The sequence below is a fragment of the Mastomys coucha genome, unplaced genomic scaffold (assembly GCF_008632895.1).
Source record: "Mastomys coucha isolate ucsf_1 unplaced genomic scaffold, UCSF_Mcou_1 pScaffold15, whole genome shotgun sequence".
Classification (NCBI taxonomy): Eukaryota; Metazoa; Chordata; class Mammalia; order Rodentia; family Muridae; genus Mastomys; species Mastomys coucha.
This window is the reverse complement of record NW_022196897.1, coordinates 21,582,343-21,600,726: the sequence shown is the minus strand read 5'-3', so window position 1 is coordinate 21,600,726 and position 18,384 is coordinate 21,582,343.

The window sequence follows — 18,384 nt, the reverse complement described above, 5'->3', positions numbered from 1 at the left end:
GACCCACAAGAGATGGTTATAACTGCCTAACCCCGGGGACAGGGTGAGGGGGGGGGTGCCGAGCTATCTGCCAGCAGCATCCCTTGAGAAAGATCTCTGTGTGCACTGGAGAGAAGAGTTTGGGGAAGGCTGGTGATGAAGCTAGTGAGGAATAGGCAAAGGAGACTGCAGGACCGTTTGTTGCAGCTCAGGTGGGAGAATGTTGGCCTGGCATACAAGAAGCCCCAGCACCACATAAACAGGTGTGGTGGAGCACACTTTTAACCCCAGCACTGAGAGGATCGGAAGTTCATGTTTGGAATACCTGAAACCCTGATGACGATGATGGTGGTGGTGATGGTGATGATGGTGATGATGGTGGTAGTGGTGTCGTGATGGTGGTGAGGATGATGATGATGTTGGCAATGATTACAATGGGTGAGTTTGGTGACTCATACCTTTAATCCCGGCACTTGGGAGGCAGAGGCAGGTGAATCACTGTGAGACCAGCCTGGTCTATACAGTGAGTTCTAGGCCAGCCAGGGCTACATAGTAAGACCCTGTCTAAACATTAAATGAGTAATATTGAATAAAGGAGATGGAGATGAGCTGAGAGTGGTGGCCTTGGGAATGCTGGGCAGAGGAGACTCCAGGAGAGGAAGGACGGGTCTGGCTGCCAAGTTGGTGGTGGAGTGAGAGTGGAGGAACTGTACAGGATGCTTCTCTTCATGGCCCACTGCCACGGGCAGCAGTGCCCCGCCCCCGGCAGCAGTGCCCCGTGACCGCAATCCACCAGCAAGACTGAGGAGAAGTTCCATGGGGACCTCTGGGATGTCAGGCTAGAGGAGAAGCTGGGGACAGGGGACAGGCTTCCCTAGGGAGCATGGGGCACCGGGGCTGGGCTGGAACATACACCAACCTGCGCCAGGGGGGTGGGAAGTGCGGGGAAAGGGGAAATTAAACGACTGCCCTACAGGTCGATGAGGCAATGATGGGAAACAAAGTTATAAGTCCTGGTTAGTGTTGCCATGTTGCCCCATCCAATGCCACCAGGCCAGTTCCCCCAGTGGGGAGACAGAAACCCAGTGCTGAGGAGATGGACTGGCCTGGGGCTTGGACCCCTGGCTCTGAGGAGTGTCAGGTCACGAAAACAGCACTGGAGATGGAGGCTTGGGGACCAGAAAGGATCAGAGCTTGAGCTCTCAGTGAGTCACAAGCTCAACACAACACCACACAGGAGCCAGCAACCCCCTGGGGTGTATAAGACCTAGGCTGGAATGGTCTCCAGAAAGAAAGGGCACAGGGCAGGAGCTGGAGGGGGCCATGGGCTTTGGATTCTCACCGACCTAGCTTTGTGAACCCCTACACATCCACCGGCAGACCTGCAGACCTGCGGTCGCCTGGTCCCCAGTACAGCATGAGGGTAGCAACTGTCCCAGCCCCATGGGAACAGATGCCTGAAAAGAAAACACTTGGCACAGGGCCAGCAAGCAGGGGACATCGACAAATACTCTCAAAATAAGAATAACAAATAGTACGGAGTGAGCCAAAGGGGCTTGAGTCCGGGAAGCGGCAAGGTCAAATCTGTGTTTTAGAAAGGCAGAGCTGGAGGAGGAGGTAGCCTTGGGGAGAAATGAAAGGTCATGCCCTTCCTGAGGTATTTCTCTGAAGTCTGTGGGAAGTTTGTAGTGTCAGGTTAAGGATCTGATCGGTTCCACGTTTGGTTTTGATCTGGCTGTTTCCTTGAGTCCTCTTGCTTCGGATCCTCTGCTCTGAGCAGGAAGGCGGTTAGGGCTGCTGTCCAGTCAGGCTGCGAGTCCGTCCGAGACAGCTTCAAGGTGGATTTCAGCAAGGAAGCCAGCTGCTGGGAAGAGGAAACGGAGAAAGGCAATTATTACAGACAGCATAGATTTGGGGCCAGGATGGTGGAGGTCAGACTCGGGGCTTCTGTCCCCACTGGGACAGGGTTGTTGGACTCTTAGTCTGTCCGTTGGGGGACAATAAGTGGTGAGCTTCTCTCTGAACTAAGCCACAGGACGTGGTTCCTGGCTTCTACTCAGGAGGACGCTAACATCTGTGAGGGCACAGACTTGTGGCTAGCCCAAAAGTCTAGGATCAGATGAGAGAAAAGAAGAAAGAAAACCAGCTACAACAGTAATATTCGCATGGTACTCTTACCATGCACCAGGCTTTTCTTCAAATTCCCTGACCTTTGCATAAAAGAGAAAGAGACTGAAGGTCAGAGAAGCCTTGTCTGGCTGACCAGGATCTCATGTTGGATTACAGCCTATTTCCTGGAAGAGGCTTCATTCAGACACAGCAGAAAGAGCCTGGGCACAGGTGACCTCCTTTCCAGCTCTCTGCTAGCCTGCTGTGTGACCTTGGGTGAGAAGTTCACCCTCTCTGAACCCTCAGTCAGAGATCTGAGCCTCACGTGTGTGTTGGGAATCCCACTGGCTCCGGTCTGTCTTTAACCTTCGCACATAGTAGGTGCTCCACGAAGGCTGGAGCCCTCTTCCCAGGGCTTCTCTGTCTGGGGTGATTATCTCCATGGAATCCACGCTGTGAAAATAAACATGAACTCAAGTGGCCCCAGTCTCTGTGGTAGCCAAAGGGAAGCTGGGTCCCCAGCCTGTGTCTGTTCTAGGCAAGAACAAACGTTTCCCTGTAAGCTTGACTCCCCCCATTGGCTTCTGCAGCCAGCTGGAATGGAGGGGGAAGGGAGGGGCAGGCTCAAAGCAGTGAGCTCAGCTGCCAGTCAAAACCCAGGCCTCCCTCTCTCCCTCCCTCCTGCACCCAGACAGGTAAATGGCCTACAGGGGCCAGCTGGCTCTAGTGGACGGTCTGAGGAGAGAAGGCTCGAATGGTGGCCCTTGGCACAGGTGTTATCACAGGTGCTGTGATTGTCTGTCACCTCCACCCACTGGCTCCCCTACTCAAAGCTCTCAGAGATGATGGGCAATGAGGCATCCCAGGATACATCAAAACTCACACAGAACTTGGTGCCTGAAACAAATGAGTTCAAACTCTGGCTCTGATCATAACTAGAGATCTTGGGAACGTGGGGGCTCCCCTAAACCTAGTCCTGCTTCAGCCATGGGATGAACTGTGGGGCGGGCTCTGTGACATCCCAAGTCAGCACAGTGCTCCTGGCCAGCTGCAGCTTGGACTCATTAGAATGAGACAACCTCTGGGGACTGGGGACAGATGTGGGGCACGGTAAGGTGGAGCTGGGAACCAGGGAGGTGATGGGAGTGTGGTTTGTGAGAAGGGTGGAGATCCTAAGAGACGATCTTCCCTGGGAGAAACAGTGAATCACAACATGCAGGGTCTGAGGAGCAGAGGGGGCCTGGACACCACACGGTTGCTCTGAGTGACAGTGGACATGGTTCTGATGAAGATGGGGTGGGAGGACTCAGCCCTCCCTGTGACCCTAGTAGCCATGCACACACCCCCAACCAAATATAAGCCAGAAGAGTGGCTGGACCTTCCTCTCAAGCCACCTAAGTGAAGGAAGTCCACAGGACGGGAGGCTCTGCAGGGACAAGAGCACAGGGGCAGTAGTCAGACCCCAGCCTGAGTCTCTCTTTCCCGCGCCAGGGGCCATGGTGGTGAACTGTGTCCCCAAAATGCAATGGCAGTGGTGACAAAGGAGACGGTGGAGCGGCCAACAGTAAGTGCAACTGAGAGCTCTTTCAGAAGATTTTGCTCATACTGCCCCACTGGTAGGAACTGGAAGTTAGCAATTGGTTGGTTGGTTTGAGACAGGGTCTTATTTAGTCCATGCTGGCCTTGAACTCACTATGTCACAGAGGAGGACTTTGAACTCCTGATCCCCCTAGATGCATTTCTCAAGCATTGGGCTTACAGGTGAGCGTGCTAGGTCTGGCTCCTCAGCTCTTGTAACTTACCTCATTGGTTGCATAGGATTTTCCACTCAGTTGGTAATGTTGTCTGCAAATAAACATAGTTGCACTTTTTAAAGCATGCATTCATTTATTTATTGAGCATGTACACATCTCTGTATGCATGTGTGTGAGCATGCATGCATGCTGCAATATGTATATAGAGGTCAGCAGGCAACTTGCAGAAGTCAGTTCTCTCCACCAGGTGGGTCCCAAAGATTGAACTCATGTCATGGGGCTTGGCAGCAGGCACCTTTAAACTCTGAGCCATGTACTGGTCCTGTGCCTTTTTTTTTTCCTTTCAAAATAAAACAGCAACCAAGATTAGTCTATGGGGAAGATGGCCTACTCAGAACCTCAGGGCCAGCCTGCTGCAGCTACTGTCCTTGGAGATCTGATTACACTCCCTACCCTGCTGGGTGTCAAAGGGCTCATGACATTAAAGCTGAGAAGGTGCCTAAAGTTGGGAGCAGAAACCATGGAGCTAGCCTCTCCCCTGCAGGCAGAGACATGTGGAGCCAAAGATCAGACATTTCAACACTCAAATAACAATAGTTTTATTTTATTTTATTTTTTTATGTTCTACTTATTTATTGCAGAGGCACAATGGTATCTCATTGTACATGTGGAGGTCAGAAAATAACTCATGGGCATTGGTTCTCTCCTTCCATCATGAAGGTTCTGGGCCTTGAACTCTGGTCCTTAGGCAGCAATCCCTTTAACCCATCTTAACAGCCCTTTTTCCTTTTCTTAGTAACTCTGTGTGTGTGTGTGTGTGTGTGTGTGTGTGTGTGTGTGTGTACATGAGTGCATGCGAGTACACTGAGTGTAGTCTTCTATGACTCTCCACTTTATTTATTTATTTATTTATTTATTTATTTATTAATTTATTTATTTTTGAGACTGGGTTTCTCTGTATAGCTCTGGCTGTCCTGGAACTCACTCTGTAGACCAGGCTGGCCTCGAACTCAGAAATCCGCCTGCCTCTGCCTCCCAAGTGCTGGGATTAAAGGCGTGTGCCACCACCACCCGGTTCTCCACTTTATTTTTGAGACAAAGTCTCTCACTGGTCTTGAAGTGCATGGTGGTGTACACTGAGAGGAGAGGTGGGAAGATCAGAAGTCAGAGTCCTCTTGGGCTACACAAGACTCCACTTTTTATTAACAGTGTGAATCAGCCAATGGCTACGTGATGCAGAATGCCATTTGTACAAAATAACTAAATGCATCTGAATATCCAACAAAAAGTTGCGGTGGCTAGCCCAATGAACTACAGACATCTTCATGATGTGTTTGAATTTTTTAATTCTCAAAGTCATCTATTTGGAGGGGGCACACACATACATGTCACTGCATGTGTGTAGAGGTCAGAGGAACACTTACAAGAGTCAGTTCTTCCCTTCTGCCTTGTGGGTCCCAGGAATTGAACTCAGGTCCTTGGCCTTAACAGCAAGCTTTCTCACCCGCTGAGCCATCTCACTGACCCAACATGTTTAATTTGCAATACTATGATTTCATTTTGGCACACAAACACACACATTTTTTTTATCTGAAAATATCTGAAAGACAAATATTTCAAAATATTTAAGGTATGGTTTTTATAAAAGTCCATTTTCCAACCCATTTAATTTTTATTTTCTCTCATTTTTCTACAGTTAAATTCATAAAAGTATAAATAGCTTCCACTTATTAAGCATTTTCTGGGTGTCAAACACCACAACAAAAGCTCTATGTTTCCTTTGTAGATTTTTACAGCATTTTATAGCATGTGTACTGGAGGCTGAATATGTCTAATCTGAAAATCTGAGCTCCGGAATGCTTCAAAATTCAACTTGGATAAAATGCCTTCCACCAAAAGCACAAGGGTCTGAACTCATCCCAAGGATCCAGGTGGAAACTCAAGTGTGGCAGCATCACCTGCCACGTTCGTGCTGGCAGGTGGGGACAGAAGGACAGCCAGCCCAGCCTAACCTTCAAGTTCCAGGATCAGAGAAAGAGCCTGTCTCAAACAGTAAGGTGGAAGTCTGATATGGTGGTATACACTTTAATCCCAGCACCCAGGGACAAAGGCAGGCAATCTCTGCATGTTTGAGGTCAACTGATCTACATATAGAGCTCCAGGACAGCCAGGGCTACATAATAAGTCGTGTCTCAAGAAACAAAATTAAATAAACAAACCAATAAACTGGGAAGCATTTGAAGAAGACACCCAGTGTTGACCTCTGGCTTACGCACACACATGTGCACACACACACACACACACTTCAAAGCCTTTTGTGTGTGTACATGCCATCCAAAATGTAAACTATTGGATATTGGTCAGACATGATGACACACGTCTGCAAGCACAGTATTGGGAGAGTCTGGGGCAGAAGAACTGTAAGTTGTTTTTAAATCTTTATTATAAAATGTTTGTGCATATGTGTCTCTGTATGTGTATCTTTCTTGTGTGCATGTGTGTGTGTACATATATGTCTCTCTCTCTCTCTTGTGTATGTGCATGTATATACACACATACATAATCTGTGGGTGAGGTCAGATAACTGTAAAATTAATTCTCTGCATCCACCTTTCTTTAGGTCCCAGTGATCACTCTTGGTCACTGGGCTTATGTGACAAGTATCTTTACCTACTGAGCCATCCACATACAGCCTTGTTTTGTGAGTCATGATCAGAGTACAACCAGACAGACACTCAACTGAAACTGGTTTAAGAAAGAAAGACCATGCTGACTCTTCTTTAAAAAGTTAGTTCCCGTATAGAGGCAGAGGCTGGCAGATCTCTGTGAGTTCAAGGCCAGCCTACTGTCCATAGTGAGACCCTGTCTTAAAAAACATTAAAAGTTAAATTGAGTCCCTAGCTCTCACCTTTACAATGAGATAACTCTTTGGAAACCCAAGAGTGGATTTTAAATTCATCTGGTGAGAAAGGAAGAATGCGAGGTGGGCTGGAGATGGGCTGGAGACATAGCTTAGTGGTGCAGCACTTGTCTGGCACTCAAAGGGTCTGATCCCTAGCACCACATAAGGAAGTAGAGTGAGCCAGGAGGTGGCGGCAGCAAAATGTCTTTAATCCCAGCACTTGGGAGGCAGAGGCAGATGGATCTCTGTGTGTTCAAGGCAGCCAGGGCTACACAGAGAAACCTTGTCTTGAAAAAAGGAAGGAAGGAAGAAAGGAAGGAGGGGGAGAGAGAGGGAGGGAAGAAGGAAGGGAAGGAAGGAGGAAGGGAGGGAGGGAGGGACAAAAGGAAGAAAAGTGTTGCAATAATCTTGTTTTCCAAAGAGGATGCTGCTCCAATCCAAGCAGGGAAATAACCAGAAGAAACAATTGCATTGACCAATCTTCACTCTTTCCAGCCCCCTCTGCTATGGACTAGGCATCTTTTGGTCTATGCCCTAACCAGCTTTGTGGCCCTACAGAATGAAGTTCTTTTTAAAGTGTGGTAGAAACAGGGTTTAAAGAGAAAGTAGTAGATGGTCTCAGGGGACATTTCCCAGAAGCTGCAGCAAATGGCACGATGTGCCTGCCCCTACAGGCGTGGCCAGAGTGAAGGGTTGGCAGCATTTTGTCCCATCCAACAAGATGAGGCATAGAAGTACCCCAAGAAGAGTCAGCAAGGACATGGCAGACAGTTTCTCTGTGACCCCATTACTGGAGAGAGAAAAGCTACATTGAAGCCACATGGAAACAAGAAAGGTTTTTGTTTTATTGTTGTTTATTTTGCTTCTTCTTTTTTTTCTTTTTAATGAGAGAAGATACCATGTAGCCCAGGTTGACCTCGAACTCCTATGTAGGTGAGGATAATCTTGGGCTCCTGGTCTATTTGCCTTTCCAACTTCAAGGTGCTAAGATTACAGGCATGAGCTGCCCCATCCATTTTTTTCTTAATTTAAAATGACAGCCAGTGAGGTGGCTCAGGACTTGCCCTGTCAACTTAAGTTTGATTACTGAGACCTTCAAGATGGTGGGAGACAACCAACTCCTACAAGTTGTTTTTGGTCCTCCATATGCACTATACAACATGTGTGTGTGTGTGTGTGTGTGTGTGTGTGTGTGCGCGCACACACACACAGATAACGTAATATTAAAATGCCAAGGATAGAGCAGTCTGCTGAAGGCAGGAGACCAGGGCGGGAAAGCAATGGAACCTTCCAGATGTTTGGACCATAGATGAGCTTCTGGCCTTTTGCCTGCAACTCATTTTATTTTGACCCTTTATGTCCCTGACTTAAAGAGGTCTATGTACTGTACCCACTTCCCATGCTCCTTTATCTTCTACTTTCTCTGGAATTGTATTTTTTTAATAAATGACATTTGAGAAAAAAAAAAAAAGGAAGAAAGAAAGACCAGGGGTCCTTCCAGAGCATCAGTGGAAAGCCTCCTCCTAGCTTCTGCTGGGGCTCAGGACCGACATCCACCACGAGGTTTCTCCCGGCCTCACCTCCCGGGGGCAGCTTCATTCTCACACAGCCAATCCCACTTGGGAGCCAGGTGGCCCTGAGGAGTCTTTGCCCAAAACTGTAAAGTCCTGGCAAAGATGCACTTCAATCAAAAGCCTCGGAGCATCGCCCTGTAGGACAGGGCCACCGACAGTCAGGGGCCACTCTCCTCATTGCAGTGGCGGGTTCGTTTTGATTGGCTAGAACCTGGGTCACGTGGTCTACTAAGTGAGCCAGAAGGTGAGGCCCTTCTAAAGAAATGGTTCCCGCAGAGGAAAGACAAAGTCGCGTGATGAATGTAGGCTGGAGCACAAATCAAAGTTGCACCCCACAGTTACGAACAGAGTGGAGGCCAGGCTTCAAAGTCTGTGGACCGAAGGTTGGGAACCTGATCTGCTGAGCCCCGAGAATCGTAAACTTGGTGACCACCTGTCGCAGGTTCCCTGGCTACGCACACACTCTGCACTCATTTCGGAACAAAATGTAATCATGAGTCCCTGTTAATGAACTGTGGTGGCTGGGGGTACGGCTTGAGCCAGAGTGTCCTTGTTTAGGACCCTGGGTTCCACCACAATGCCACAGAAAGCCAACCTGGCAGTGCTTGCCTATAACCCCAAAACTTAGGTGGTAAAGGCAGGAGGATCAGGAATCCAGTGTCACCATAAACTACGTAAAGAATTTGAGGGCAGTCTGGGCTACATCAGACCCTGTAACAAAAACAATGCAAAACAAACAAACAAAAAAAAACAAAACAAAACTCCGTTTATTTGTTTGTGGGTTTTGCTCGACAGGGTTTCTCTATGTAGCCTTAGCTGTCCTGAAACTCATTCTGTAGAATCCAGGCTGGCTTCGTACTTAGAGATCTGTCTGCCCTGGGAGATCCACCTGCCTGTGCCTCTGCCTCTCTGCCTCTCTGCCTCTCTGCCTCTCTGCCTCTCTGCCTCTCTGCGCCTCTGCCTCTGCCTGGGGAAAATAAAACAACAACAACAACAACACTTATAAAGAGTCAGGAAACACAGTTGTTTAAGCTGTGTTAAGTTGTGAGGTTGCACCATGCCTGATTTAGTCTGGCCAGTGCTTCTAGCTCAAATATAGGAAGTTGTCACACAGAGACATCCTAAGGTCTAGATTATCCTATCAAGAAAACTTGGTGCCCAAAGTTTTCTTGATAACAAAAGACCAGTGCAGCTGAAGAATGAGAATGGCTGAGAGGGGCTGCAAAGATGGCTCAGCTGTTATGAGTGCTTGAGTCTCTTCCATAGGACCCACATTCCCAGCATCCATGGCAGGGGGCAGCTCACAACCACTTGTAACTCCAGCTTCAGGGATCAATGCCTTCTCCTGGTCCCCACGGGCACCTGCACACACACAGTGCACACATATAAATAAATAAATAAATAAATAAATAAATAAATAAATAAATGAATAAATAAGGGCTGGTGATATGGCCCACAGCTTAAGGTACCAGGTTCAGTTCCCAGCAACTCACTTTATAAAACCTCAATTCCAGAGGGAAGTGGGTCTGACACCCTCTTCCTGCCTCTGAAGGCAAACAGACATGGGTGTGGTGTGTACTTACATACATGCAGGCAAACGCTCATGCAAATAAAATAAAAATAAATAAATCCTCAATAAAGTAAGATGGGCAGGCAATGGTGGCATACACCTTCAATCTCAGCACTTGTGAAGAAGAGGCAGGCAGATCTGTGTGAATCCAGGCCAGCCAGAACTACATGGCATGACCCTATCGCAATAAAATAAAATAAAATAAAATAAATACTTTTAAAAAGAATGTCTATTTATTGGTAGTTTATGAAGTTTTTGGGAGCTGAGCTACGGTGCCTTTCCCTGCCCAGGGAGAGGATACCGCTCAAGTCTGGTGCTCCTGAAGCTGTAAACCAAGGTCACACAGCCCATCCGGGTATGGTGTTGAGGGTGAGACTCCCGAATCACTTGTTCTAAAGGTCTTTGTGCCAAGAATACTCTCGATAGCCAGGAAGGAGATAGCACTGCCAGCAGGCCCAGAACCGTAGAAAGCAGTGGGCTGGGACAGAACACCCCCTGCGGAGCAGGCAGGAGCCTCTGGCTCCACCCTAGTGGTGTGTCTTCCCCCTCCAACCCCCCCCATTGTAATTTAGGGGAAGGTTCCACGCAATCAGCTGAGAAACCTGCTCAGCCTTTCAGCCACTCAGTAATGGGCTTCCTGTGACTACTGCCTTCAACTCCACTTGATAATTATTTTATGTGGTAAAGAATGTCATCACTGTAAAAATAAATCTAAGCCCTAAGTAGATGGTGAGGCTTCAAGGGAGATTCAGAGAGGAAAACTGCCACGACAGACTGTTAGTGGCAGTTTCCTGGAAATGTAAACAACGTCGAGTATTCACACATGAATGTATGTTCATAGACACGTGTGTAAATTCTAACGCCTTGTAAAAGGCTCTCTTTATATAGGGTGACCACAGGCATAAACTGGTATCATGGTTATTTTTATTGTTTCATTCACTGCACCTTCCAAATAGTCTTTCCTGAAGTACATCATATTTATGATTTAAAAGTTTTTCAATTTCGTACAAAAGTTTCTCAGTCCAAGAAGCTGAAGATGTCCATAGCAGCTTCATGATTTCTTCTCCTTTCTTTTTTTAATTCAACAAACTTAACGTTGGTTTCTGCTGCACCAGGATGGTTTTCAGAGTGTCTAAAAGAGTTCCTTGTGCCGTGGATGGACAGACAGACAGAACAGACCTATGTTATAATCAGAAACAAGTGGGGGTGTGACAGGCCCCACTTAAGGTTAACTCTGAGACCGAGTGTCTGTCTTCTCTGTACCTGAGAGCCCTGGGATGGAACAAGGCTGGTGCTCATCCTTAGGACCGAGTCCCAGGATGGATGTGAGCTTCCAGTCCTGCAAAGGGTGGGCGTGGCTACCTTTGTATGGAGTTGTGTGAGAGCTCCAAGTCTGGGAACTGCCACTGGACTGCCAACAATGGGCAGAGAGATGTCTGGTGCCAACAGGGCAACTACAGAGGATGAGAAAGTCTGCCTTGACATGAAAACTAGGCACTCCTTTTATGCACCATCAAGTTATTCAATATTAAGTGTTTGAAAAGAAACCCCAACTATCAAAAGTGAAACGTACAAGCTTATGTTGAGTTGGTAGCCTAGTCCTAGAGTCACTTGGTCCCTATGCCAAAAGTGTGAGAATCTTGGCTGTGCATCACGGGACGTCCCTGGAAGGCATAGAAAAGCAAACATAAACTACTGGGAAAAACAATAATCTCTGCTCAAATTCATGGTAGCATGACCTTGTGGCTCTTGCCAATAACCCTGGCATTCAGGAGGCTGAGGCAGAAGGATTGCTAGGAGTTTCAGAGCAGCCTAAGCTATACAGTAAAATCCTGTCTGGAAATAAAGATTTATATGGGGTTGGAATGTGGCTTAGTTGGTGAGTATTCTGACTAACGGCACCAAGCCCTAGGTTCTATTCCCAGCACCACATAAGCCTGGTAATGTGTCTCTGAACTCTGAAGATGGAGGCAGGGGGATCAGGAATGGATGAGGTCTTCTTGGTTACGTATTGAGTTGGAGGCACCTGGCTACATTGACTTAAAAAATAATAATAATAATAATTCCACTCCAGTCCAGAATTTAAGTTAGAAACATTAATATGAAGTCATTAATTAAAAATGAATAAAAAAAAACCTTTATTTTTAGCAGTTTTTAGTTTGTAGAAAACTTTGGCATCAGTACAGTTTCCATGCTCCCTGTGACAATGGGCACCACTTGCTATAATTTCTAAGCCGACATCGATATGTTCCCATCTAAAGTTCAAATCTATCGGGCTCCCTCTTCCTGTTCGACATTCTGTGGATTTTGACAGCTGTGTAACATGAGTCCACAGCTACATGCTAACAAGCACAGAGAGAGGTTAGCAATTAAAATTGATAACAGAATGGAAACGTTAGAGCCTAGGGGTGCAGAGCTCAATTGGTAGAGTGCTTGCCCTAGATTCGAGCCCTAACACTGCAAAAACCAGGTGTGGTAGCACATGCCCAAAACTTCTGTGGTTGGGAAATAGAGGCTGGAAGCTCAAGGTCACCCAGGTCACATAAGATGTAAGTAAGGCCCTATCTCAAAATAATAAGTAATAAATAATAAAACAGGGTCTAAGGAGTCAACTTAGTGGGTAAAGACAGGAGTACTTGAGTTTGATATACAGGAAAAATGGATGGAAAATCATGGAGAAAAATATAAAGCTAGGCATGGCGGCACTCTCAATCCCAGCGCTGGGGAGATGGGAACTGGTCCCCAAGGGTTTCTGCTAGTCTTGTATAGTTGGTGAACCACAGGTCCCAATTCTTACTCAAAAACTGAGGTGGAGGGACAGATGAGATGGCTCAGAAGTCAAGGTGATTGCCACCCAAGCAGGGTGATCTGCATCCCACCCTTGTAACCTCCGTAAAGACAGAAGGAGTCCAGCCCTACAGAGTTGTTCTCTGATCTTCACACGCTGGACACATGCTCCAACACGCACAACATGCACACACTAAAGCAGCCATCAATCCATCAGTAATAAAGAAAGACATCTGATGTCAACCGTGGCCTCTAGACACACACACACACACACAGACACCCCCCCACACACACACACAGACACCCCCCCACACACACACACACATACCTCACGCATGCGCACACCAACCTATGAATAAGTAAACTAATAAATAAGTTAAAATTTTGAAGTAATGGGTTAGAGAGATAGCTTAGTAGTTAAGAGCACTAGATGCTCTTCCAGAGGTTCTGAGTTCAATTCCCAGCAACCACATGGTGGCTCACAACCATTTGTAATGGGATCTGATGCCCTCTTCTGTCATGCATCATATATACACACAGAACACTTCATACATACATAATTTTTTTTAAAAAAAAGAACATAAATTATTTAAAAATTAAAAGTAGTGATTCGAAAATGAAAATCGACAAGCCAAAAAGCACAAGCACCTGTAATACTCCAAAAGTTCATATGATGACCAAGACATCAACTAAGTGGCTAACAGGCAGGTCACATACCTGATGAACAGACACAGTGGACAAAGGGCTGACTCACACCCCAGGAGGACAAAATGGAACACTGGGAGAGTTCATCCGCTGTCCATAGTGAAGCGCTTCTATTGACTACAGGTAAGAAACAGGGAAGGACTCTGCAGGTAAAAGGTTGCGCCAGCCGGTTGCTGAGGTGCCATGCAGGCACAGCATCTGCACTAAACCTCCCCTGTGCTCCACTGCTTGGTGAGATATGCTTTCTCTTCCCGACACCGAAGAACCACGGACCTTCCTCCTGCCTCTAGTTTCCCCCCTTCACAATGCTATGTAATTAGAAGCAGACAGATGGACCTCTTTCGTACAGCAATATGCTATGCATTTAAGGGCAGGGCAGTTAAATATTCCACTGGATGAATAAACCACAGTCTGTTAATCCATTCTCCTATAGGAGAACATCTGGGTGGCTTCCAAGATTTGGCGTTCAGGACTCACTCTGTATTCTATCTTTGGGGGGCAGATATGTATTTCCTAGCTCATCCACTGGAAATACACAGAAACAAAGACCAGTCCATTAGCAACGCATGTTGCTTAAATCTAGATCGTGGTCTCTAAGCATCATTCCTGCAAAGAGACTGGGGGCTCCTAAATCATGATCTCAGGTGTGTAGCAGCATGTTCACAAGTTTCATCTACAGCACCTTGATCTGAACTGTAAAGGGGCTGCCAGAGTCTCCTGGGGTCACGGGCTTCAGGGATCAACCCAGAGAGGGCCCCTCTTGCCAAAGGGAAGGACGGGACAAGAGTAGGAAACCCAGGGCATTGTGACACCTAAATCTGTATACTCACAAGGAGAGCAGAGAAATAATCCCCAGGCCAGTGAGAAGGCTCCAAGCCTCAGATTGCCACCAAGCCTGACAATCTGAGTTCAGTCCCCATAGCCTATTTAAGTACTGTGGCATATGTGTATCATATGCTCACACACATGCACAGGTGCACAAAATGAATGAATAATCATGAAAATATTTTTTAAGATAACAGTCTAGGGGTGTGGCTCAGCAGGAGAGTGCTTGCCTAGCATGCCCAAGACCCTGGGTTCTATCCCCAGTACTGAAAATAAAAATAAAAGTGGTCTGGGGTGTAGCTCAGTTAGTGAGTGCTTGCTTAGCAAGAACAAACCCTGGGTTCAATCCTCAGCATGAAATAGATGAGCCGCAGTGGTCACAACTTTAATATCAGCTAGGAGGTGAGGTCAGAGAATAGTAAGTCAAGGTCATTCTGGACTAGATGGAGTGTTCCAGGTCAGCCAGGATACATGGCATCCTGTCCTTAAAAAGAAAGAAACAACTAACAACTAACTAACTCATGACTTAAGAAACAGTCGAGGCCAAGGCTGCCAGGCATAGTGGTCACACCTGTATTGCCCTCATTAGGGAAGCTGAGGCAGAAGCGCTGTAAGGAGCCCAAGACAGACTGGGCAGCTTTGATGACTGTTTCAAAATAACATCTTTTTAAAAACCCTAAAAATAAAAAAGAACAGGAGCTGAGGGTATAGTTTAGGAGTGCAATACTTCCCCAGCATGATTGAAGTTCTGAGTTCAATTTCTAGTGTAAAAAATACATACATACATACATACATACATACATACATCAAGAGCCAAGCCCTCACTGTCTCTCTTACACATTCTGAAGGATCTCTGTAGCACTCAGTACAACTAAATAGTTTCTAAGGAGACTCTGCCATCCTCACAGATCCCAACTAACACACGAAGAAGGCAGCTGGTCATGGAATAGCATCCTTTTGCAAGTCCTGACCCAGTGATGAATCTAGGTGGTCAACGTCAGTCACCACTAACTTCACACATAACACAAAAGAGTCCACACCAAAAGACACCATGGACTCCTGGCAGAAGGACACGACACCTCCCTCGAGGCAGTCTGCCAAAAGTTGAACCTGAATCTGATCAAGTCTCCAGATGTAATTACAGGAATTACAGAGGACAGAGGAACATGTTTAAGGACCCCTCAGGAATACCCGCAGCGGAGATCTAGACCTGAGAAAACACTGAAGGACAAACAAGCTGCTGTTCTCAACCAATAAAAAGCAAGGGCTGGAGAAACGGGCAGGTGGAGAGGGGAGTCAGCCGCCTCAGAGACTCAGAACAGATCCGAGCCTTTCTGTAAGGTGGCAAAGCAGAAGAGCATTGTGGGCAGTGGGGGGGGAGGGGGGAGGGAGAGGGGGGAGCGGGAGGATTGTCTGGAGCATTGGCTGGATAGGATAGGTTTCCGCGATAGTTTCACTTGTCAACTTGGTTGGATTAGCAAATGCCAGGCACTAATGAGGCACAGGCACTAGGGGTATCTGTAACAGTGCACCCACAGATGGTTGATTGAGGAGAGAAGACCCACCCTGAAGATGAGCGGCACCATCCAACGGGCTGTAGTCCCAGACTTAATAAAAGCGGGGAAAGAGAAAGTCTACTGAGCATCAGCCCCCACCCCTGTCTGCCTCCTGAACCCCAGCTGTCTTGATCCCCTGCTTTCTCGACCATGACGGACTGTGAGCAATGAACTTCCATTCATTACGTTGTCTTTGTCTGATATTTGGTCACAACAACAGAAGACTAGCCCAATGGTGTCAGTGCAATTTAGAAACGGGAGGAGAGGAGTTTTCGGTCCCTAGGACCTACAAGATGAACGAAGAGAACCAGTTCTCACAAGTTGTCCTCTGACCTCTACACATGGGCCATGGTGAATGGGCGTGTCTTTGCTTACTGCTGTTGCAGAGGTCATGGGTTCAATCTCAGCCCCGACACGTAACAGTTCACAGCTGTTTGTATGTCCACTCTTGGGATCTGATGTCCTCTTCTGGTCTTCATGTGCACTGTACACACATGATGCACTGTACACACGTGATGCACTTAATACAGACAAAACACTCATAGGTATAAATTATAAATAAATACAATAAAGAAATTTTAATGATTGTTTTTCTTTTAGAACTGTATTATACCAGGTCAGGTATGTTGGCATTCCCCCCTCCACCCCATCCCTGTACTTCTAGCATTTGGGAGGCTAACACAAGAGGATTGCTATAAGTTTGAGACCAGCCTGGGCTATATGGTGAGCTCAAGGCTAGCCTGGGATATATAGCAAAACTCAGTCTCAAAAACATTGTTTCACATAGCCCAACAGCTATGCTTGATACAATATAGAGTTTAGAATCTGCCCTGAAATAATCTGTAAAAAAAAAATAATGAAATAAGTAAATAGTTTCTTTTTGAATGGTCGAACAAGATGGCTTGGCAAGTAAGGCACTTCCCATACAAGCCTAGTGGCCTGGAGTTTGACTAGTAAAAGCCACAATAAGGCAAAGGGGCAGAAACCTTGACTATGCAAGGCTTCCTCTGACCTCTGCAGGGGCACCCACATGTATACATCAGGTATATGCATGACATGCAAATGAAGAATACATTTTTACATTTTAAGCCCTCCTCTGGCAAGGTGAAAGAGACTGAGAGCTTAGCTTAGTCATACAATGCTTGCCTAGTGTATCTGAGGCCCCAGACCGATCTGCCTACATACAAACTAAATGAATAGTAATTCTAAATCCTTTGGGAGGGGGAGATTGGAATGGAACAATAACAAAACAAGTGTGCAGATGAGTTGTCATAGCTGAACCTAAGTAATGGCCAGAGTGTTCTACTTTTATATAAATTTGAAATTTTCCATCATACAAAAAAAGTTGTGGGGTGTGGCAGCCCATGCCTTTATCCCCAGCACTGCAGAGGCTTGGAGGAAGAGGGCTGCTGAAACTTTAAGGCCATCCTAGGCTTCATAGTGAGGACCAGACCAGCCAGAGCTACAAGCCAGACTCTGCATACAAACAAATGAACAAAAAGGTTACAAAAAAAAAATTTGGAGACCAGGCATGGTGGGGTACACCTTCAATCCTAACATTTCGGATGCAGAGGCAGGAGGATCCCTGGGAGTTCAAGGCCCCAGCTTGGTCTACAAAATGAGTTCCCCGACAGCAAGGGCTACACAGAGAAACCCTGTCTTGAAAAAACAAAAAAATTAACTTGAAGATCACTTTCTGGAAACAAAATCAAGCTCTGCTGAGGGCCTCTGATATTGCTTACACTTCTGTCGTTGTTTGGCTTAAGGTGGCTAGGCGTAACTTTCTTCCCACAAGCCTCTACTTTCACAATGTATGTGAGTAGGTTTGCTCTAGGGAATTCTGGATACCAGGCACCCATCCCTGTGCCAGCCTTCCTCCTGGGAGAATTCACCAGTCACCAGGCAAAGGAAATTCAGCTAACAATGACAAGCACCAGGTAGGAGCGGTGAACCCACCTTCCAGGAAGGCTTCCTCTGGGCAGGTACAGAGCTGGGACCCTCCCAAAGGACCAGGGCCAAAAAGAGATGTTCTCAGCATGATGCAGAAAAGATGAGCCAGGGAGTTTGAAGATATATAGGTTTGGGCTGGAGAGATGGCTCAGTGGTTAAGAGCAGTGACTGCTCTTCCAGAGGTCCTGAGTTCAATTCCCAGCAACCACATGGTGGCTCACAACCATCTGTAATGGGATCCGATGCCCTCTTCTGGTGTGTCTGAAGACAGCAACAGTGTACTCACATACATAAAATAAATAAATCTTAAAAAAAAAAAAAAGACATACAGGTTCAAATCTCAGGTCTTCCCTCCTATCTGTGGTACACTAGCATATGCCTTCCCCTGCCTAGGCCTCGTTTTCTCATCTGCAGACTAGGGGTGAGACAGACAGAAGTAAGAATCCTTCACAACTGACCTCACAGCAGGCTGTGATGATAACCAAATATATAGTGCTCATCCCCTCCCCTCCCGTCCCTTCCCCTCCCCCAGGCCTTCCCCATTATTCCTGTGTTTCTCTGGAAGTTGTAAAGAAACGGAGAGGAGTTGGGCAATGGTGGCACATACCTTTAATCCCAGCACTTGGGAGGCAGAGGAAGGTGGATTTCTGAGTTCGAGGCCAGCCTGGTCTAC